This window comes from Nelumbo lutea, chromosome 1, assembly GCF_056320005.1.
Source record: "Nelumbo lutea isolate HS-2025 chromosome 1, American lotus-T2T, whole genome shotgun sequence".
In the NCBI taxonomy this organism is placed as follows: Eukaryota; Viridiplantae; Streptophyta; class Magnoliopsida; order Proteales; family Nelumbonaceae; genus Nelumbo; species Nelumbo lutea.
The window spans coordinates 209,055,700-209,078,975 of NC_142684.1; the positions used below are offsets into that span (position 1 = coordinate 209,055,700).

At 37.4% G+C, this 23,276-nt stretch overlaps 1 long non-coding RNA gene and 1 other non-coding gene across 2 annotated transcripts; both read left to right on the plus strand.

Moving 5' to 3' along the window:
* Window positions 1-9,054: 9,054 nt before the first annotated feature.
* On the plus strand, window positions 9,055-14,325 carry LOC148880706 (uncharacterized). The gene is made up of 3 exons (XR_016104636.1): window positions 9,055-9,444; window positions 9,531-9,557; window positions 14,109-14,325. It is a non-coding gene; the product is annotated as an uncharacterized LOC148880706 (long non-coding RNA).
* A 5,027-nt stretch (window positions 14,326-19,352) lies between these two features.
* LOC148880707 (small nucleolar RNA R71) lies at window positions 19,353-19,459 on the plus strand. The gene has a single exon (XR_016106078.1). It is a non-coding gene; the product is annotated as a small nucleolar RNA R71 (small nucleolar RNA).
* The last annotated feature ends 3,817 nt before the right edge of the window (window positions 19,460-23,276 follow it).

The following is a 23,276-nucleotide window of genomic DNA, read 5'->3' on the forward strand; positions in this document are numbered from 1 at the left end:
CCCACTGTAGTTTCTCATATATTTATTAAAACCCATTACAGCTATGGTATAGTTTAAAACCGATTTAGGACATGTTCATTTGGAGTGAAGTCTTACCTTTGAAGCACGTGGTATCCTGCTCGTTGTAGCGGAGATTTGGGATCAAATTTTGCATATACCTCAGATGGGTTGGGGGTTATGGATTGACGCAAGTTTTAAAAATTAGACCAGAAATGGAATCGTTTAGGGGACCGGAAATAGTAATAAATGTATCTTTACTATTTGAAAATTGACTAATGCTATCCTTATTGTTGTTGACAATTGACTAATACTTCTCTTATTGTTAACGTTTCATCATAAACCATTCAAGTGTGCCATCATGTAACTCTTATAACTTCCAAATAGCCAATTTACCCTTTTATGCTCGAAAAAGGTTATCTCCAGCACGGACACTGGCACCTGCATCAATGTATTAGCATGAGAATCATTTGGGGGAGAGGGGAGGTCCCATGCCACTGAATTGGCCAAGGGCTTGGAGTGCTTGGAGAGGCTTAACGAGGCTGTTCAACTAATGGGTGCCTCCGTTTCTAGTGTAGGTGTGGGGTTGGCTCTAGAGGGTTTCTCAGTTGTTTAGGGGTCCAAGCTTCTAGGGTGGTTAGCAAGGGTGGACACAAAAGGGCCAGTAGGTGTGAACGGAGAGTATTCAGCTGTTGTCGTCTTTTGTAAGAGTAGTTGTAGGGTGCTCCTCATCTCGGCCTACATCTGTTCCAATCGGTCGAAACGAGTTTCGAATCGTACACCTTATTGGCTAGGATTCCAATATCAGCCTGTTCAACAAATTCCTAACCAATCTAATCCCGACTTCTAGGTTGGCATTCTCATGGTCATTGGGTTGTTCTTTTGGGACAAGGGTGATTCTTTGGTACAATGTCACAGTTATATCTCCGCAATAGGCTTCATGGGTTTCTTTAACCACTACTGATGCTTCTATGGGTCCTAGGCACCTCGCCCATATTCCATCTACTATGATATAGTACTTTGTTCACCAATCACCAATTGGAACCGCAAAAGTATCTCGCCATCCTGCATTGCTGCCATCAAGTTACTAAATTTTTCTATTATGCCATATCTCTAGTCATCTTCCTTAACATCATCCTTTGTCTCAACCCAGTGCCCCAATTTCTTTGTTGATGGCTCGCACTGCATTTGAATTGTTATGGTTATCGGTATGTCACTCGGTTGTATCTTAGATCCCAAAGTGGCTAGGGTGTTGGCATACCTATTCTTGGCCCTGTGTTGATACTTGTAAGTTACTTCCATGTCTCTAGTCAGATTTTGGACTAATGTCTTATACGGCAAGTGATAATTCTGTAGTTTAATGCCTTAAGGGCATCATTTCAGGGGTATTTTAAGCCTTAGAATAGTCAAAATGTCTCATTTTCCCAGTTAAATTCAATATGTGACCTCTGAGGGTCTCTGTGCAAATCTTTGGGAAAACTAGAAAAGTTTCAAAGCTGAAATGCAGCTTTTGGGAAGTTTTTGTGAAGTCTAGCAGAGAGATGGGTGTTTTTGTGAAAAACTGAGCACAAGAGGGCACCTCCTATCGGTTAAACCCAGAATGGTGCCCCTCCTACTGTATTAGCATACTCCCCTCTCCCTAGCAAACCCTAGGGCGCCTCTCCACTCATTCTTTTCATCTCTAACAAACCTTAGCCGCCCCTAACTGCTAAATCCTCACATTCCATCCCTTCCTAACATCTAATATCCACCCTCCATTCTAGGGCACCCTCTTTTGAGTGCATTCTAACCCTAGGGTGCCACCTAACTTCTAATCCTCACCATTTAGCCTTTAGCCACCAGATCTCAACCCTCTAGTTCACTCTCTATCTCAGCCATTCACCCTAGGGCGCCACCCACTCCTTTTAATCTCCATTTTTCAAACCAAGGGTGCCCATATTTCTGCTAAAACCCAACTGTTGCCCCCCTCTTTCTCTCTAATCCCAGTTTTATCCACCATTCTCTATAAAAAGGACCCCAAGGGCCCTGGAGAAGGGGTTGGTCAATTGACCCACTTCATAAGGTTAAGGTTTATTGAGGAATTCAAGGGTTGTAGAAGGGAAGGATGCCCAAATCTTGTCAGGAGGGGTTCTTGCAAGCAGTCCAGTCAATCTGCAACTACCGCCATTGGATTTGATCAACCATCCCTTTTGTTTTCTTTATTTTCTTTTAGGTTGGATTCTACCCCCAAATAAGACGGAAGGTTGTTCTTGAGAAGTTCAAGGGTAGAAGAAGAGGAGAACGCCTAGGCAAGAGGAGGGGTTCGTGCTTGCAGTTCACCTAGCCACTAATGCCACCTTTGGATCCGGATCCCAACCAATTTCCCATAGTTTTAGATTTACTTTTTATGCATTTTTATTTTTCGTTCTTTAATTTCCCGTTTTTATTTTATTTCTGCAATTTATTTTTATCAAATTTAATTTTTGTCTTCCTTTCTATAGATTTGAAATTCTGCACGGTAAGATGAAAGGCCCAGCTTGAGGAGTTCGAGGGTCAAAGGATAGATCCGGAGACTCCTACCTCTGACCAAGTTGCAGATTTTTTATTTAGTTTTTTTTATTTTTGTTATTTATTTATTTTTCATACAATTTTTACTTTCAACATTGTTATAATTTTATTTTAATTGACTCTAGTTCAGTTAATTAAATTTTGTGTTTTTGGAATCTCAAATCTTGTTATATTGTCCAGATTGAAGTACGTAACAAATTTTCCCTCGCTTCCCTGTGGATATGACCCCTTTCTCACCACTAACTGCACATTATAGTTATTTTGAGAATAAGAAAATTTATAAATATTAAAATTGGTGTTCCGAAGTGGTTAACGACACGCTTCCGACTACACCAAAATTTTGGCACTATTGTCGGGGAAGTAACGAGAAAATTTTTATTTGCTTTGTCTGGATATGTTTCATTATTTTTTTTTATTTTCGTCTAATTACTTGATCTGTAATCTCATTTTAATTCTTGTTTCTCTTTGATTTTGCATAACATAATAGAGAAAGGTGGAGTACTAGAGCATTGCCGAACTACCGAAGAAAAGAGAATATAAGAGAAATTGGATTGCATTTTAGGTGTAGTCATCTTAATTTAGTCTTTTTTTTTTATATTTATTTTCTCCTTTTTTTTGGTAAAATAGTGATTTTCAAATTCTTAGTTAATTAATTTTTTTCTTTCTTTTTTTCTAGATCCGATTTATTTTTTTAGTACTATTTCTTTTTCATTTAGTTCTTAGATCTATTTTTTTTCTTTTAATTTATTGAGTGAATTTCTATTTAGGATTATTAGGTTCTATTTTTTTATTTTCAGATTAGAAACTTACTTCGTTTATTTTATTTTATTTTCTTTTATTGTCGCATATTCTTTTTTTATGTTTAATCCTTTGAGTAGCAATTTTTCTTGTTAGAATTTATCTTTGTGGTTGTTATTTTTTTTAGCATAGTTAATCTTTTTATTTTTTGTTTGCTATAATTATTTATTGCTTTATTTAATTGCCCTTTAATTAGTTATTTAATTGTTAATAGGAAATTATTCAAATTTTCAAATTTGAGTTTAAATTTCAAATATGATTTCAAAATCTCCCTCTTTTGTCCCTTGGTCTATTCATGCACCATCAGCTCCTTTTTTTTTTTGTCTTTTTTTTGCTTACAAAAATAAGAAAAAGGAAAATAAGATTAAGAAAATAAAATACAACTAAAGAAAATGAAACAAACAAAGGAAATAAAAGAGAAGTAAAGAATGTTCAAACTCAGTTGTTGGTTTGGCTTCCCCAGCAACAACGCCAAATTTTGTCTCACCCAAAATTATTACCCTTGGCTAAGCGGTCGTTGAAGCATAGCTTTAGGTGTCGAATCCATAGAGAAGCTTATTAAACCAACCAAATGAGTTACCGCTAAGAGTGAATAACCTAGAAAAAACGATTTTCTAAAAATAAAAAGAAGAGCAAAAATATTTGAATAAAAAAATGATGATTAAATGATGAAAAGTAGTTTGTGATGAACAAGGCTTCGAGATTCACTTGATCGATTTGCTTAACTGGCTTCGACTTTGATTCCTATTTATTACTCAATTGCAAGTTCACATACCAAACAAACAATCGGAAAATATAACATTGAAACCAACGACAAAAACAAAAGTATTTGTTCTGAGAGAATTAATTTTTGATGAAGAACATAATGATCTATTCTTACAAGCTACCCAAGAGCGACAACGTATCAGATTGACAGTATTGCAATCAATGATCAACTCATAAAATAAATCTACCCAATCAATTATTTTCTAACAATTGCACATAAAAAGAGCATGACTAATCTTATATGGAAATTGAAGAATATAACTTCAGGGTTTATCAAAATAATAAAATAAATCTCTCAAGAACAAAATTAAACATTAAAATTTCTCAAGGAATCAAAGTAAAATAACAAGTAAAACTCATCGATCAAGATCCTCCCTAGCCTTGTTGAAGCTTTAGTGGCGCTTGGATGTTGATGTAACTGTTTTCGGGTCACGTATCATTTTTTGGTGATGTATCAACTTTTTGGCTAAGTACCTCGTCATTTCGTCTGCTCCCAAGTGGCCTGTGACTCAAAGGCTGAAGTGGAGCTCCCTGGTGGCGAGCTGCATGTGGCAAGATACCTAGTGGCGAACTGCCTGGTGTCGAGCTGCCTAGTGGTGGGCTACCTAGTGGCGAACTACCTTGATGAGTTACTTGGAGGTGAGCTACCTTGAAGAGTTGTTGCTCTCTTAGAGGCCCGCAAGGAACCAAATGTTAGAGAACCCGGGGGTGTTTACCCGGTGAGGTCACTCCGACAACTAAGTTAGCACTTAGTAAAGAGAGCTTGAAGAATGACATTAGAGAATGAGAGAGCTAGAGAGCAGGGGTTACCACTTCTTCCTTCAACCTCTTTCGCATACCTTTGCCCTTGGGGGGTGAGGTCTTTATATACTGGAGTCCTCGTGGGTTAGGTGGAGCAGTTCTTGGATTTCTGCTGTGATGGGACCTATTTCCGTGCTAGGTGGGTGAAACGCCGTCAAATGGTAATATTGTCCCTTCCGTCAGAATTGGGGAGTGGGTGAGGTAATATAGCCGTTACAAGTCACAATCCTGTAAAATGCGGGGTATGGTGGTGAGCTCCTCAAGGTTGTCAGGCTGGCGCCTGTCAAGCCGCCAGGTTGGTGCCTGGGCCAGGTCGCGCCAGGGCCAGGCTGCCAACTCGTGCTAGGGATAGGTCGCGCCAGGGGTAGGGTGCCAGGTCATGCCAGGGCTAGGTCTCGCTAGGGCCAGGCTGCCAGATCGTGCCATGGCCAGGTCATGCCAGGGCCAGGCTGCTAGCTCATGCCATGGATAGGTCGTGCTAGGGCCAGGCTGCTAGCTCGTGCCAGGGCCAGGCCGCCTAGTGGGACACCATCAATTTAGCAAAGGCAAGTTGTTGTCAAAGTGGTCCTGGGTGTCACCTAGTTGTTCTGAGGTGTTAGGCTATAAGGGGGTGAGCTGCCTGTGGTGAGTTGCTTGTGGCAAGCTGCCTATAGCGAGCTACCTAGTCGTCAAGAGGCTGCCAGGTGTCACAATGTCATTGGAGGGCCAAATCCACCATCATCAGACGTCATTCTCCCCTCTTCTCCTCTGTGAAAGATTGGGAAAATAATGTCAAAATAACCTCTGAAAGTCCTCTCCCTTTTTGGTTAGATTTTTCCTTTTTATTGTGTTGTCAGGCTCCTCAATCTGCTCAGTCCGGATCCGCATCTTATCCCCCAATTTTCGCCTAGATAGAGATTGATTTAGAGAAAGCTATCAACAGATGAATTGTAGATCTATCTCTTAGCTATCCATAGCCTCAAGAATTACTAATTTTTGACATTTGTAAAGAAATAAATGCCCAAAATAATGGACTCTATTTAGAGTAAAACGGGAAACGAATCAACACTCATACTTGGGCCATGGAACTTGGGTTTGGGTTTCTTTGACCTATGTTTGGGCTTTCCTCCATTCAATTATTAATTATTTTAGCATAAAAATTGCACAAATAATAAAATTAATATTTATAAAATTATTATGAAAAATATTACTTTTAAACTCTTTATTTTACAAATGCCAATTGTTGAGTACACTTTAGATATACATTTTCATGCTTCTATCACAACCCCCAACTAGCTTATTGCTAGTCCCTAGCAATTTAAGCACAAATAAAAAGACAAAGCGTGATGATTAGCTTAAACAAAAAATCCAGCAAAACCACTTAAGCATTTCAAACAAAAAGGTCAGAAAAATATCACAAATGCTATCAAGATTACTTTAATTATAACTTCCAAAAGTGAATGTGTGTGAATTAAGCAAAACCTTCATACCACAAAATGCAACACATATAGCCTTGAGAATTAATCAAAGTAAAAGCCTCAACTCCATATCCTCACTGGTAAGCTGTTTTAAGAAAATGATTTCTCTCATGGAGTTGGAAATCAGATAATCACTCAAAGAAAATGCCAAATTTATGGACAAACAAACAAACGATCATTGATCAGAAGATAGGAAAGTTAGTTGTTTAGAACTCCACCATTCTTATCACAAACCAGTTTCAGGATTTTGATCAATCAAATACGAGAGCAATACAAATAGAAATCGAGCATAGTGAGAAAGACTGATTTCCAAGAAAAGAAGTTTGTCTTTTGAATTGACGGAAAACTTTATTGTATTGAGTCTTCTTCTTCAATTTTTTTTTAATAACGCAAAGTAGGGAAAGTGCAGAGTTTCTCAGATAACTATTATTACACATATTATTCCAAAGGCTTTACATAACATAACATGAACTATCTCCTCTTCTTTTTCTTTTTTTGAAAATTGACTAATATCATCATTTAGCTTATCATCCAAACATTCATCAAACCAAGTAACGTCATTCTAAACAGCAATTAACCAATTCAACAGATAATGAAAGATCATAAGTTGTTTCCTCAACTCTCCACTCATTCACAAAAGATGTGTGAGTCTAGAAAAATGTGCGCTTAAACATGACAATTCTCTTAGCTATATATATTGAACATCCGTCAAACCACAAAGCTTAGTATTGTGTGCAAAAAGTTTTTAGAAGTTATTCTTTGATAATCAAGATAGAAAAAGTGATTTAAACCAAACAATTTTGAAATCATACCTAGATAGAAAAGCAGAAAGTCCAATCTAAACTTCTCAAGCATGCAGTGCAAACTTATTCACACAAAAACTACCAGAATAAAAACAATAAGTAGAGTGTTAGTTGTCTTTCTTTCACACAAGAAGAATGTATATATGAAAAGTGTGCATATTATGTGCATGCAATGCTACCACCCCCAACCTGAACGAGACAATGTCTTCATTGGCGTAAAAAAATAAAAGAAATAATAAAGCAAAGGGTAGGGGACACCTAAGCGATGGACTGAGACCGGGCCTGCAAATTTATCAACTAGAAAAAGGAAACATAAAAAAAACTAATAAAAGAAAAGAAAAATAAAGTGGTAGTGCAGAAAGATAGAACCTGATTAAGAATTGTAGACCGGAGCTACAAGAGTGATCTCCTCAAGTTGGTCTAACCTCTCCACATAATGCTTCAACCATTGTCCATTAACTCGAAAAACTCTCCCATCGGTTGGATCCTCAATCTCAACAACACCGTTAGGAAAGATTCGCTTCACCACAAATGGACCCATCCATCTAGATCTTAGCTTTCTTGGGTGGAGATGCAAATGGGAATCATACAGATGCACCTGTTGGTTTGACTCAAAATTATCCCTTAAGATCTGTTTATCATGAGCCGCTTTTAGTTTACACTACAAGGAAACAAAGCTATAGCTACTGAACTGTAGCTTCGGAAATAAAAACCATAGCTAAAACATGGGATATAGCTATGGATTATTTTATGTCCGTACCTATAAATTGAACATTAGCTATGGACATTTTTGTCGTAGTTAAAAATTAATGATATGTGGCTAAAAGATACTTATAATCACGATTTTTAGATATCCGTGACTATATATTAGAAAATCAGATGTTAACCTATTGCCACGATAATTTCGTTGGTGGCTAAAGATCTCTTTGCAATGGATACAGATTATAGTGGGTTTATACATTTTATTTAGTTTTTTTTTTCAAAACATGGTTTTTGGGGCTATTTTATTTTAAGCATATATACTTTTTATTAAAAGGGAGGGGGGTTTCCAAAACCAATGTTTTAAAAAATTACCCATAACGGAAATCATTCGAGCCATCAGTTTTTAGGTCGATGGTTCAACCGTCTGGTCCAAACAGATGACCCATTTTGAAAAAATAAATTAAAAATAAAAATGGCCAAAACTATTGAATGGGTCGAATGGGTCAACCAATCAATGGTTTGACCGCTCGGGTCAATAGTTCATTGGTCGATTCAAAGGCTTTTGGCCAAGGACTAGGTTTGGGATAAAACGGAATCAGTTTCTTGGACGGTTCTTGGGCCGAACGGTCTGACCATTTGGGTCAATGGTAGTTCGATAACCATGCTTGAAACGATTGTAAACAGGTGTATATACACCCGATATGGTTTGTCTCGTATCAAAATTTTGATCCTTTATTATAGCAAAAAAAAATTGTTATTGGAGGCTATAAATTGATCATAATCTAATAAATATACTAAAAAGTAATAAAGAAAAAATATTGAAATATTTACTAAAATGATTAGAAATTCATGTAATGCATGAAAATTAATAATTAAGAAATTACTAAAATAAATAAATATGACTAATAATTAATAAATTAGTTCCTTATTAATGAGTAATAATAACAATTAATGATTAATTTATTAATAATTCCATAATAATAATAAATTAATAATAATCTCTAAAACATAAATAAATAAATAAATATTAACTATTTAAGAACTTATCATAAAAAATAATTTAATTATTTAAATAAATTTATAATTAATAGAAAATGTGATCAGACCATCTTAATTGCAATCATTGGCGCCTGGTCCGTTAGCAGCCTGCGCGAAATTTTCACTCCCTGTAGTCGAACGAAAGTCCCCTTCTCTGTTACTCTCAAGAATCAAGTTCTTGATCGTTCCCACTGTGGCAATTGGCAAATTTGCTTTATCCAGACGGTTTGCTTCATCCAGACAGTTTCAACTATCTAAGAAGAGCAGTCTCTAAGCGCACAACCTCTATAGCAATTTCTGCTCCGCGTTGCGCTTCCTCGTGTTGCGCCCCAGTGCAGTCTACCGCAGGAAGATCCTCCGGCGAACGATTTAGATCGATTGGAAGTAGTCGATTGAAAGATCCCCCGCTCTCACTCGAAGAACGCCCAATACTTGGATATTCTCCATTGTCCCCTTCTCTCTCACTTTGTCATCAGGAATCGATTGAGCGTGCAACATCTCGTCCGCTTTCACTCGAACGAGCTCCAACGAGTTTGGTAACTCCCCCTTCTCTCTCACTCTATCTGTCATCAAGAATCGATTGGTAAAGAGAGATCCTGAAGAGTTTGGGAATTTGATTCAGGGGACGTCGTTGGACTGCTAGCATTTGGTATGAATTTTATTCAATACAATTTTGTTTTAACGTTGCCTAATAGATGTCTGTTGATTTATCTATTATAAATGGTTCTATTTCAGGGACGTTCATACCTCTTTGATATTCTGTATTTACTTTTTTTACCTAGGTTCTGTCTTACTGGTACGTGTTGTCTCCCCTGATGTAAAATTGCATTTCTCCCCTCTCCTATGTATTTTCTTTTTCTTCTGAAAGAGGAATTAGTTGCATTGGAAGGGCTGAGATGAAGATTTAGGTAAACTGCTTCAGTTACTTTAAAGCACTCCAACGAGCCATAAAAAAAGGCTGAAGTAGACAGCCCTTCAAATGACTGACTGACAGCTGATTTGGGTTCCCTGGATTTTTCAAAAAACATAGCTTATATGTTGGCTCCAAGGTCTGTCTAATTCACCCCCTGCATTGTCCCAAAGCAAAACCTGCAAGTTACCAAAGATTTATCAGGATCTCAAATGATTTGTCCGTACCAAAGTTTGTTTATATGAAAGACCTCACAATCTCCTCAAAAACTTCTTTACTAAAAGTCAAAGCAATAAGTTTTTCAATTCAGCCAGTTATCACCTGGCAGTGTTTGGGGTATGACTGTAAACTATTACAACTAAATTCCATTTGAATGATTCATCTATTAAGTTTTACAATTGTTTATATGAAAAGCCTATTATATGAGAGATTAGTAATTTCTTTCATCCAAAGAAACAAAAAACAACAATATATTCAGAGGGATGTGCATACCTGTGTTGTATCATTACATGAGTGACTGATTTTATTTCTGACAAGCTAATCTGCAGTACAAGGCAGCCATGAGTCCATACCAAAGCAAACATGGGAACCTGGCCCTTTTGTTGAAGTTGGTGATATTAAATTGCTTTTCTAGCGGTTCTGTTTGTGATCCTTATGTTCTATCTTTTGAACCTTTAGTCCTTTTTCATTGTGTTCTTTTGGAGAGGGGTACATTTTGAAAAGTTGTCTCATTCAAATTCTTGGAAGTATATAATGGTTGTAAGAGGTACTATGAATTTCTTGGGACAATCTCTACTTTATTGGTTATTCTAATTGATTAGTGGTCATTGTTTGGTGTAATATTAGAATGTTTGGATGGCCAACATGGGAACCTGGGTTTCAGTCTAAAATCAGAAAATTGTGCAAGAAATGTCAAATATTAGATCCATATTCAGTCCATACCTCCTATATCCCTAGATAGCCACAACCAACATTGGGTAACTAATTATTTTGTCCTTTTCCAATTTATTTACTATATGGGTTGTTTCTTCTATGATTGATTTTTTCTATGAATTATGGGAGTTAGAGTTTTCTCAAGAGATTGTTTGGTGGTGGGGGAGTTGTGGTTGGTCGTTGGCAAGAAAAGATATATGCTGATGTTGTGGTGCATAATCTCAATATGATGTTTGCTATTGTCTTGTTCATTTTGAATTTTCTTGTTGAACAAGAGACTTAAGGCTGTGTTTGGTTTGAAGAAAAATGTAGGTAAAGATGGAGGGGAATCTATACAAAGTGGTGCTTATAGATTCCCCTTCATTTTCATTCAAACCAAACACAGTGTTAAATGTCATGATCTTCTTTTGGTTTAGAGGAGGATGCAATCTTAATTTTCAACTTTCAACCATCATATTTGTAGAATTAAAGTGGTGCTTATGGTAATATATAGAGGGCTTGTTTCTGGGAGAACTAGGTAAGTTGAGGTTTCTCATGTAAACAAAGGAAGAGCTGGTAAAATGCTCTTGTATTGAAAGCTCATTCCATGCTGGCATTTCTAGGAAATTGTGGGTAGGGCTTTCCAAATGAAAAAATTGGATATGGTTTTGATAGAGTTGTAGCAGTTGGCATTGCCTTTTCCTTGTTCCAGAAGGTATTGGCTTGTGAGATTGCAAAGGCTTAGAGGTTGTGGTATAAATCTGTGGATGGTTGAGGCTTCTGTGCCAAGAAAGGCTTGAATGGACAATATTGTCAAACATGACTTTGGGGGTGCCCTTTTTTCAATTAATATATGTGGGATGAGATTGATGTCTAGTTACTATATGTTTACACTATGAACTCATTTGCATTATGGAAAGGACTTACAAGGCTGGATGCTTGTAGGAACACTCCTGATTGTATACAATTCTGCTGTAACCATCCTATATGGCTACAAAACCATGAGAAACTTGTTTTTTGCTTGGCATGTCCTAGATTTGGAAGATCAATTTGATGAAATAAGTATTACTCAATGGTTATGCTTATGTAAGACAAAGGTTGCGGATATTATATGTGAGATAGTCTGAGTTTCTTTCTTGGTGAAGAAAGTAGGTGGATAATCTATGGGGAACTAATGAGGTTTACAAGGATGGGAGGTTCTTTGATTGACATTGTTTCTTGTTTAATAAAACTTTGTGGCAAGTAAATCACAAGGGTTAGGCATTTTATTTCTTCAATCCCAGCATATTTGGTGGATATACCTTTGGCATTGTATTATATATATATATATATATATATATATATATATATATATATATAATATCATTTGTTCACAAAACTAATAATCACTTGGACAGTAAAGCAAGCTGCATCTTTACTGCATGGAGGCACATTCATCTGTGTTCCCATGACCTCATGAAAGCAGAAAAAAGAGCTTTGTCCTTACATTCATTTGTAAAATGACACAACAACTTTTGTTTCTAACTCTCCCACATGACATGGCTTGAGATTCTTTATCAGCCTCTTGGGTCATAAAGGAAATAACTTTATTTTGAGACCATGCCCCCATCTGGTTCCTTTAAAAGACATTCTAGAGGCCAGCTTTTTGTAAGGATTAGGATCTACAGCCATGATCATTGGGTCAGTCCTACTTAAGTTTGGTCACAGACCAAGAACAACTTACAAAAATTGGTCCTTGAACCCATAACATCTTTTCTCAAAGGATATTGCCTGGAATAACTAAGTTTAAACAGATTGTTCTTTTCAGCTGCTGCCCAGTCATAGCCATGACTTTCCTTGTTTTATTCTTTCTTGTAGCTACATTTGAAAGATTCTGTTATGCTTTGCTTTGAGCTGAATTGTAGGCTTTACACCCTCCAGGTTCTCTAAGAGAGAGATGCATTCTTCAACCTCTCTGTTCAATAAAGGCCTCTTGAATTTCGGACTCCAGATCAGCTGCTCTCGCCTCCTTTCATAGCAGCCACTGATAGTGACCTCGGCCTCTGTTAATCTATACAGTCTTGGACATAAGTCACAAAGTGTTCCCACCCCACACCACTCATCCTCCCAAAACCTGATTTTAGATCCATCCCCTACTACAAATCTGGTTAGGTCCCTGAATTCCTTGTTAAAGGTCATGATCCCTTTCCACACACTCACCCCATAGGAAGCCCTCACCTTCTTTCATTCCCAATCGAATATCATGCAAAGCTATTTGAGTAAATGAGATTGACATGGCTTTTGTAAATTCAGGATATTGATGCATGTTTCCTTTCTCCTTGTACATTAAGAGACTTGGGATAAAGTCCCCCCACCAAAAAAAAAAAAAAAGTTAGCTTGTAGCCTTGACTTCTAAAATAAAATCATCCATGCTGATTATGTACTCTACAAAATCTCTTCTAGAAAGTATCCTATAGTTCATTATGACTGCTATTGAACCTCCTTTTTGGGTAAACAATCAATATTTAATTAACTAAGTCAGAAATAATATAAAAAATACAAATTAGTTAAAAACAGAAAGTGTAGTACACAAAGAGAGCTAGTCCACTTCTACCCTCCCCAAACATACAATCTTCTCAAGAAAGATGAACAAATTAACCTAGGTAGCACATACCCTCAATACAAAAACTTCCTATTGACTCGTTCTGGCAATAGCATCATTAAGTGCTAATCTAGGGACCCATTTGATGCTTGATTTTAAGCTAGCAGTCGTCGCTGCACTAGCCCCCTTGATGTGATGTCTTAAATGTCATGGACCTAGAGCTCCATTTCTAAACCAGTTGATAATTGTTTGCAAGTCCTCCTTCCACTTTGAGTTGCAATGTCCCATTTGCAGAATAAAAAGTAACTATGTTTAACATACTTGAGTACACTACCGACATCTTCCTATTATCAGGTTAATTCAACCTGATATACAAAATGGGACTCAATTTAAAGAATTTTAGAGGGAATTATCTTAGGAAGAGAGAGAAAGAGAGAAGAGATGATGAGGAGAGAGAGAGGAATGAAAAAAAAATTGGGAATAGAGAAGAAAGATTGGAGGAGAGAGGAGAAAAGAGATCACCAACAAAACCTTTTATTGAAGGAACCAAAATCCTGAGTTTCCAGCCTTATATTCAAGTCCATATCACTTTACTTATTACAAATTACAGGTATTAAATCTGAAATATTGTTGGAAAATAAGTACAAACACTTTTATTGGTAAACAAGCATTAAAGCTTGGTTAGGTTTCACAATACGGAAGGCAAGTTTATATTGCATACTTGACTAAATTTTCATACATGATTTTATATTTCCAAAAATGTGATTACTAACTTATTTTCTATTATTTTCTTATAGGTTAAACATGGTAAAGGAGGATACTTCACACGTGTGGATGAAGACATTTGATCAAATATTACACGCCAAGTTTTTTTTTTCTTTAGGGATTGAGTTTCATGTATTCAAGAACCTTGAATTTGTAGCAAACACATGGATGTTAAAGAACCTTGAGATATAATTGATTTTTTTTATTATATAATCTTTTAATGGAATTTTAAATTTAAGTTCCATCTTATATTATGAACTAGTTGTGCTTGTATTCAATACAGGAAAGGAGGCTTCAAAAAATAATGAAAAAAAAAATAATTTCAGAATTAGGTTTATGTTTTAACTACAGCCAGTGTAAATCGTAGTATAAGTTTTTAGCTACAGTCATTATAAACCGTAGTAACAGTCATTATAAATCGTAGTATAAGTTCTTCGCTATAGTCATTATAAACCGTAGTTATAAGTTATTTCTCTAGCTACGGCCAATTAATATCCGTAGCTATAGATTGATGTTCTTTTGTTACGGGCAACTTGGATCCGTAGCTAAATTCGGCTTTAGCCACGGGCACAAACCGTAGCTATAGGTTAGTTGTAGCTACGAATACGTTCAGCCGTAGCTATTGGCTATAGCCACCGCGACTGTAGCTACTGTTTCTTGACCGTAGCCCGTCCATAGCTATAGGCCTATAGCTATAGTTTTTTGCTTTTATAGCTATGGATTTATTCGTAGCTATAGGCCTATTTTCTTGTAGTGTTAGCCTTGTAGATCATAGAATTATCATATGCATCATTCCTTAGTTCTTCTATCTCTGACAACCGTAACTTCCTTTGAATACCTGCAACATTTAAATCAAAATTAAGTGCTTTAACAGCCTAATAAGCTTTAGGCTCAAGCTCTACAAGTAAATGACATGCTTTCCCATAAATGAGTCAGTATGGTGACATCCCAAGGATAATTTTGTAAACAGAGTACGGTACGCCCAAAGTGCATTAGAAAGGCTTAAAGGCCAATCTTTATAGTTCGGGTTGACCGTCTTTTCCAAAATTTCCTTGACCTCCCTATTAGATAACTCAACTTGCCCATTGGTCTGTGGATGGTAAACAGTTGACACCTTGTGAATAACGCCGTACCTACGCATCAAAGCTTCAGAAGAACGATTACAAAAATGTGCCCCTTAATCACTAATGATCGCACATGGCATACCATACCTAGATAACACATTTTCTTTTAAGAACTTAACAACAACTTTGTTATCATTAGTACGATACGACACAACTTCAACCCATTTAGACACATAGTCAATAACAAGCAGAATATAAAGATAACCAAAAGAAGGCGAAAATGGCCCCATGAAATCAATACCCAACAGTGAAAAATCTCAATAACCAAGATGGGGTTAATGGGGCATCATGTGGCACTGAATTAATGTACCTAACCTTTGGCACCTATCACAAGAATGACAAAAGGCATTAGTATCCTTAAACAAAGTAGGCCAGTAAAGACCACTTTGCAAAACCTTTGCAGCTGTCTTCTTCATAGAAAAATGACCACCACAAGCTTCAGAATGACAGAAATTAAGGACACTATTAATCTCACTTTCTGGAATACAATGCCTCATGATTTGGTCAGGGCAATACTTAAACAAGTAGGGATCATCCAAAAAAAAAATTCTTACCACAACCAAGAACTTACGCTTATCTTTTGCACTCCAGTTCGATGAAACTTCACCTAAAACCAAGTAGTTAGCGATGTGGGCATACCATGGCACTTGGCTAACGATGAACAAATGCTCGTCGGGGAAGTCATCTTGAATGGGTGGGTCATCATCAGCAGAATTGTTGAACTCTAATTGGGACAAATGATCAGCCACCACATTTTCAACACCCTTCTTATCCTTGATCATTAGATCAAATTCCTACAAAAGCAAAATCCACCTAATCAAGCGAGCCTTAGCATCCTTCTTAGAAAGAAGGTGCTTAAGAGATGCATGGTCAGTAAACATAGTAATAGGTGGACCAATGAGATAAGCACAGAATTTATCTAAAGCAAAAACAACATCTAGTAGCTCATTTTCAGTTGTAGAATAATTCCTTTGAGCACTATTAAGACTTCTACTAGCATAATAAATAACAAAGGGCTTCCCCTCCCTTCATTGGCCTAAAACAACTCCCACTGCATAGTTACTAGCATCACACATAATCTCAAACGGAAGGTTCCAATCTGGTGATTGCATGGTTGGTGCAATGATTAGCTTAGTGATGAGAGTTCTAAAAGTTTCACACTCTGGGGTCCAATCGAACTCAACATCTTTGACTAGGAGGTTGCATAATGATCGTTTTATAGCAGAAAAATTTTGTATGAACCTCCTGTAAAAACCAACATGTCTGAGAAAAGACCGGACTTCTCTTACCGTTTTGAGAGTGGATAATTTAGAAATCAACTCCATTTTGGCCTTGTCAACCTCTATTCCTCTTTCAGACATGATGTGTCCCAAAACTATACCTGAAGACACCATGAAATGACATTTTTCCTAGTTAAGCACAAGTCCTTTTTCTTTACACCTAGTACCAATTTCAAATTAAGTAAGCATGAACAAAAAGAATCACAAAAAATAGTCAAATCATCCATAAAGACTTTCATGCATTTTTCAACCATTATCAGAAAACACAATAAGCATGCAACATTGAAAAGTAGCTGGAGCATTACATAAACCAAATGGCATCCTACAAAAAGCATTATTACCAAAAGGACATGTAAAAGTAGTCTTATCCTGATCTTCTAAAGCTATCTCAATTTAATAATAGCCTGAATAACCATCAAGAAAGCAATAGAAAGGATGGCCAACCACATGTTCTAAGATTTGGTCAATAAATGGCAATGGAAAATGGTCTTTTCGGGTACCTGCATTTAATTTCCTATAATCAATACACATGCGCCACCCAGTTACTACCTTAGTGGGAACAAGAACTCCTTCATCGTTTTCAACTACTATGACCCCTGATTTCTTTGGCACAACCTGTGTAGGACTAACCCATTTACTATCAGATATAGGATATATGATTCCTGCGTCTAACAGTTTTAAGACCTCCTTTTTAACAACTCCTTTCATTATTGGGTTCAATCTTCTTTGGGGGTCTCGATGTAGGATAGTTCCTTCTTCTAAATGAATCATATGGGAACATATCAGTGGGTTTATACCTTTAATGTCAGCTATGGTCCAACCTAGTGCAGCCTTATGTTCTCTTAACAAATTTATCAATTTCTCATCTTGCTCAGCACTAAGTTCAGAAGATATTATAACATGAAAGATATCACCTGGTCCAAAAAATGCATGTTTCAATCCTTCAGGTAGTGGGGATAACTCCACTTTGGGTGTCTCCAAAGAAGATGGCTTCGGCTGGTCTCTCTCACATGGCAACTCCTCAAAGCGTGGTTGCCAAAACTTCTTTTGCTTATCTTGCATATCATTAAAAATAGAGGAAACATTAGAAACATCATTAATAGGATAAAACAAAAATTCAAAATTCAAATCAAAATTACAAAGGAGATTCTAAAGATTTAGAATTTTCCCTTTCATCTACTTCCTCTGTAATGAGAGAGTCTGTTATGTAGGTATGATAGCACTCATCCTCGTCTCGGGGCTACTTTCCAACATGAAAAATGTTCACCTCAAGAGTCATATTCTCCCAAATGAAAGTTTCATCAAACCATTCCTACAATTAATAAGAGTATTGGCTATAGTAAGGAATGGTTTTCCTAAAATAAGTGGAATCTTCGACTCTCTATCAACTACAGATTGGGTATCTAAAGCCAAAAAATCAGCAGGATAATAAAATTTATCAATCTGAAGCAAAACATCTTCCACTATCCCCCTTGGTTTCTGAATAGAATGGTCAGCCAACTGTAACACCACGGACGTGGGTTTTATCTCTCCTAGACCTAACTGCAAGTAAACTGAATAAGGCATTAAATTTACACTTGCTCCTAGGTCTAAGAGAGCTTGATCGAATTCTTGTGTCCCAATATGGTAAGAAATTGTGGGGCACCCTGGATCTTTGTACTTTGTGGCGTTCTTTGCTCAATCACCACACTTACCTGTTCTATTAGAAATGCAACTTGACATGGTGTTTTTTTTCATGGTACATAGATCCTTGATCACCTTGGCATAAGTTGGTACCTACTTAATCACATGCAACAAAGGCAGATTAATCTTAACTTCTTTCAAATGTTCCAAAATCTCACATTGGTTGTATGGAATTTTTCCTCCATATCTAAGAGCTTGGGGAAAGGGCACTTGGATTGTAGACTCCTTTTCTAGCTCTTTTGAGAGGGCATCTTTAGTTCTACTTAAAGTGGTAACATTTGTGAGAGGTGGGCTTGGCAAAGGTCCATCTAAAACCTTACCACTGTGAGTAGTGATGGTGTGAACCCCTTTAATGTTTTCTAGATCAGAGGTGAATCCCTGTACCATATGTGACCCTTTCAGATTGGTTTGAGGCTGAGATGGAATTTTGCCTCTCTCTTGTATAATAAGAGCATTGGTAAGCTTAGTTATCTGACTCTTGATATCCTTGTTCTCTTCAATCACCTGCGCAAAAATAGATTCAAACTTTTGGTTAGTCTTATTCTGTACTGCTATAAATGCTTGAAGTGTTTCCTCTAAAGGATTCCTATTCGGTCGAGCATTGTATTGAGGTGCAGGATAAAATCTGGGTGGTTGCACCTCTACACCCAATTGTGGTTGGATGATGTGGGTTGGTTCTGATCCTTCCAACTAAAATTGGGTTGGTTCCTCCAACAAGGGTTATAGGTCTCTGAATAGGGTGAGAAAGTTTTCCTATACATTCTTAAGGCATTACATTGTTCTTCATAAACCTCTCTCATTTCACCATAGGTTGGGCAATCCTGAGCTAAGTGATCCAATTCCCCACAGACAAAACATGAAGTTTGAGTTTCTACCCTAGCAACCGTGTGGGTGACTTTATTATTTCTCATCTTTAAGGCCTTAAGTTCCCTAGTTACAGCTTCTAATTGGGCTTTGAGGTTGTCTTCCTCCTTAAGATGGTAAATCCCAGTTGGACATGACCTATTAGTACTATCAGTAGCACTAGGTCCAGTCCACGTGTGGGCTTTTCTCGGCTAACTCATTCAGGTAATCTATGGCTTCTTCAGGATCATTTTGCAAAAACTCCCCATTACACATCATCTCTATGAATTGGCCCTCCTTGCTGGTTAATCCCTCATAAAAGTAACTAAATAGCCTCCAACTTTCATACCCATGGTGTGGAAACAGGTTCTATAGCTCTTTGAATTTTTCCTAGGCTTGGTATAAGGTTTCACTATCCTTTTGAGAAAAGGTTGAGATCTGTCTCTTAAGGTTGTTGGTCTTATGGTGCGGGAAGTACTTGTTAAAGAAAGTTTGGGTCATCTCCGTCCATGTACCTATGGATCTCAGTCTCAAAGAGTATAGCCAACTCATAGCTCTCTCTTTCAGGGAAAAAGGGAAAAATTTCAGCCTAACAATGTCTGCAATATTAGCTCGGTTATGAAAAGTGGCCACTACCTCTTCAAATTCCCTAATGTGCACATATGGATTCTCTATCTAAACCATGGAAATTAAGCAAGAGTTGGATCATTCCAGGTTTTAACTCAAATTGTGGTGTATTCGTAGGGAACATGATGCATGATAGTGTGGCTATTCGGGTGGGGTGCAGGTAGTCTTTCAAAGACCTAACAGGGTTGTCCTCGTGTTGACTCATGGTTTCAGAATCAGAGGATGAACTAGATGAAGTAGATGCTACTTCTTATTAAGGGAGTGGTGGTGGGTCTATTTGTATCTATCTAGCAAATCTCCTTCTTTTGTCCCTTGGTCTATTTATACACCCTCAACTCCTTTTTTTTTTGTTTTTTTTTGGATTACAAAAAGAAGAAAAGGAAAATAAGATTAAGAAAATAAAATACAACTAAAGAAAATGAAACAAACAAAGGAAATAAAAGATAAGTAAAGAATGTTTAAACTCAATTGTTGGCTTGGCTTCCTCGGCAACGGTGCCAAATTTTGTCTCACCCAAATTTATTACCCTTGGCTAAGCGGTTGTTGAAGTGTAGCTTTAGGTGTCGAATCCACAAAGAAGCTGGTTAAACCAATAAAAGGAGTTATCGCTAAGAGTGAATAACCTAGAAAAAATGATTTTCTAAAAATAAAAAGAAGAGCAAAAATATCTGAATAAAAAAATGATAATTAAAGGATGAAAAGTAGTTTGTGATGAACAAGGCTTCGAGATTCACTTGGGCTTTCCTCCATTCAATTATTAATTATTTCAGCATAAAAATTGTACAAATAATAAAATTATTATGAAAAAATATTACTTTTAAACTCTTTATTTTATAAATGTCAATTATTGAGTACACTTTAGATATACATTTTCAGGCTTCCGTCAAAGAGCCTATAGTGAACCGACCTATAGTTCCCTTTCCAACCGCACTCATAGCCGGGCCATTGTGAAAGAAGTAAGAGAGTCGCAACGAGGAGATCAGGGAGTTATTCAAGCAAGTCCATATTAATATTTCTCTCTTCGATGCAATCCAACATGTCCCGACATACGCCAAGTTCTTGAAAGAGCTATGCACTCAAAAAAGGGAGCCACGATTGGCCCCACAAAAAGTGATGCTCTCGGCAGATGTTAGTGCGGTTCTCTTAAAGTAACTTCCCCAGAAAATGAAAGACCCTGGTGCTCCTCTCATAAGCTGTGTCATCTTTGAAATCACTTTCGATCGGGCCCTATTGGATCTTAGGGCTAGTGTAAATCTGCTTCCCTCAATTATTTATGAAAGGTTCAGGATCGGCAAGTTAAAACCTACCCCAGTAATTCTGCAATTCGCTGATTGGTCAGTCAAGACTTCTCTAGGTGTTATTGAGGACGTCATTGTCAGGATAGAGGATTGTTACTTCCCAGTAGATTTTGTCGTCCTAGAAATGACCCCAACCGGGGAACTGAACCATAACCCGATAATCTTAGGATGTCCTTTTCTAGCAACGACCAATGCAAACATCAATTGTAAATCGGGAGAAACAGACATTTCATTTGGAGAGCAGAAAGTCTAGTTAAATGTATTTAGTGCCACTAAGTATCCAAACCTAGGGGAAGATGAGTTCAAGGTAGATGTAGTGGACAATCTTTTAGATGCCCTGTCTACCCCTTGGTTAGCCCAATCTGAACTTGTTTATGGGAAGAAGAAGGCAAATTTGAGAGTATATATGAGAGAAGTGTGTGAATGTGCATGGTTGAAGACGTTAAACTTAGCGCTAGTTGGGAGGCAACCCGACGTAGTTGTCTATAGGATTAGAGTTTTGGTTTCTTGATTCGAGACTAGTTGGCAGACCTTGAACCCCTTGGGAAAATCCTTTTGATTGTTCCCTTTGGCCCAAGTCCCTTTGCATCAATCTAGTCATGCCATTGGGGACAATGGTACTTAAGTTGGGGGGTGAGGAAAGAGAGAGAGAAATCAAAAAAAAAAAATTGAAGCTAAGCCTTTAGAAATGAAGAACTAAAAATTTCACTGAAAATTTAAAAAATTCTTTCCATCAAAAGATATTCCCAAACAGAAAAAGTTGAGGAAACTGATAGAAGAATACTGAATTTTGTAGAAATTGGTAACAAGTGATAGGCGTCAAAATTGGTCTTATTTAAGCGTTGTCGAAACCGTTTAGAAATTGGAAAATACTTCCAAGTTTGCCCCTATAAAGATAAGAAGAGAAAGATTGAAAAATTAGACAAACATTTCTTCAAATTGTTAGAGACAGTGGATTACCCTGAACAGTGTTAAAAAGAAAAAAAGAAAAAGAAGAGAATAAAAGGTCAATGGACACCCTAGACTTAGTAACTGGGTCTCTTCACCTAGGTTAAATGTCAAGAATCGCGTCAAACGTGGAGGGTAGTAATAAAAATAAGTGTGCATATCAAGTTCAGGGGTAGAAATCCACTATCAAAAATGATAAAAAGAATACCTGCCTGATTTTAAAAATCAATCTCCGCTTATTGAGACAGTTTGCAAATGGAAGGGTATATAAGATTTTTAAGCCAAGTTTCTGTAATGTGCAAAGCAAGTAAGTTTTACCCCTTAAGCTCAATACCGATCTATACAAAGTTTGAGAATTCTGAAATCAGGATACTTGGCTAATTTTGTCAAGGATGATCTTGCAATAGGAATGCTTTCTTTACTCAGTGTAATTTTAAGGCTGCGTTGCTAAGGAACTAGTAATGGTTAAGTTGGGGGGTGTGACAACTCTGTAGTTTGATGCCTTAAGGGCATCATTTCAGGGGTATTTTAGGCCCTAGAATAGTCAAAATGTCTCATTTTCCCAGTTAAATTCAATATTGTGACCTCTGAGGGCCTCTGTGCAAATTCTTGGGAAAATTGGGGAAGTTTCAAGGTTGAAATATAGTTATTGGGAAGTTGGTGTGAAGTCCAGCAGAGAAGGGGGTGTTTGTGTAAAAAACTGAGCACAGGAGGGCGCCTCCTATCTGCTAAACCCTGAATGGTGCCCCTCCTACTATATTAGCATACTCCCCCCTCCATAGTAAACCCTAAGGCACCTCTCCACTCATTCTTTTCATCTCTAACAAACCCTAGTCACCCATAACTGCTAAATCCTCACCTTCCATCCCTTCCTATAGTTATTGGAAAGTTGGTGTGAAGTCCAGCAGAGAAGGGGGTGTTTGTGTAAAAAACTGAACACAGGAGGGCGCCTCCTATCTGCTAAACCTTGAATGGTGCCCCTCCTACTGTATTAGCATACTCCCCCCTCCATAGCAAACCCTAGGGCACCTCTCCACTCATTCTTTTCATCTCTAACAAACCCTAGCCACCCATAACTGCTAAATCCTCACCTTCCATCCCTTCCTAACATCTAATCTCCACCTTCCATTCTAGGGCACCCTCTTTTGAGTGCATTCTAACCCTAGGGCGCCACCTAACTTCTAATCCTCACCATTCAGCCTTTTGCCACTAGATCTCAGCCCTCAATTTCACTCTCTATCTCAGCCATTCACCCTAAGGTTCCACCCACTCCTTTTAATTTCCACCTTTCAACCCTAGGGCGCCCATATTTAAGCTAAAACCCAACTGCTACCCCCCTCATTCTTTCTAATCCCAATTTAATCCACCATTCTCTATAAAAATGACCACAAGGGCCC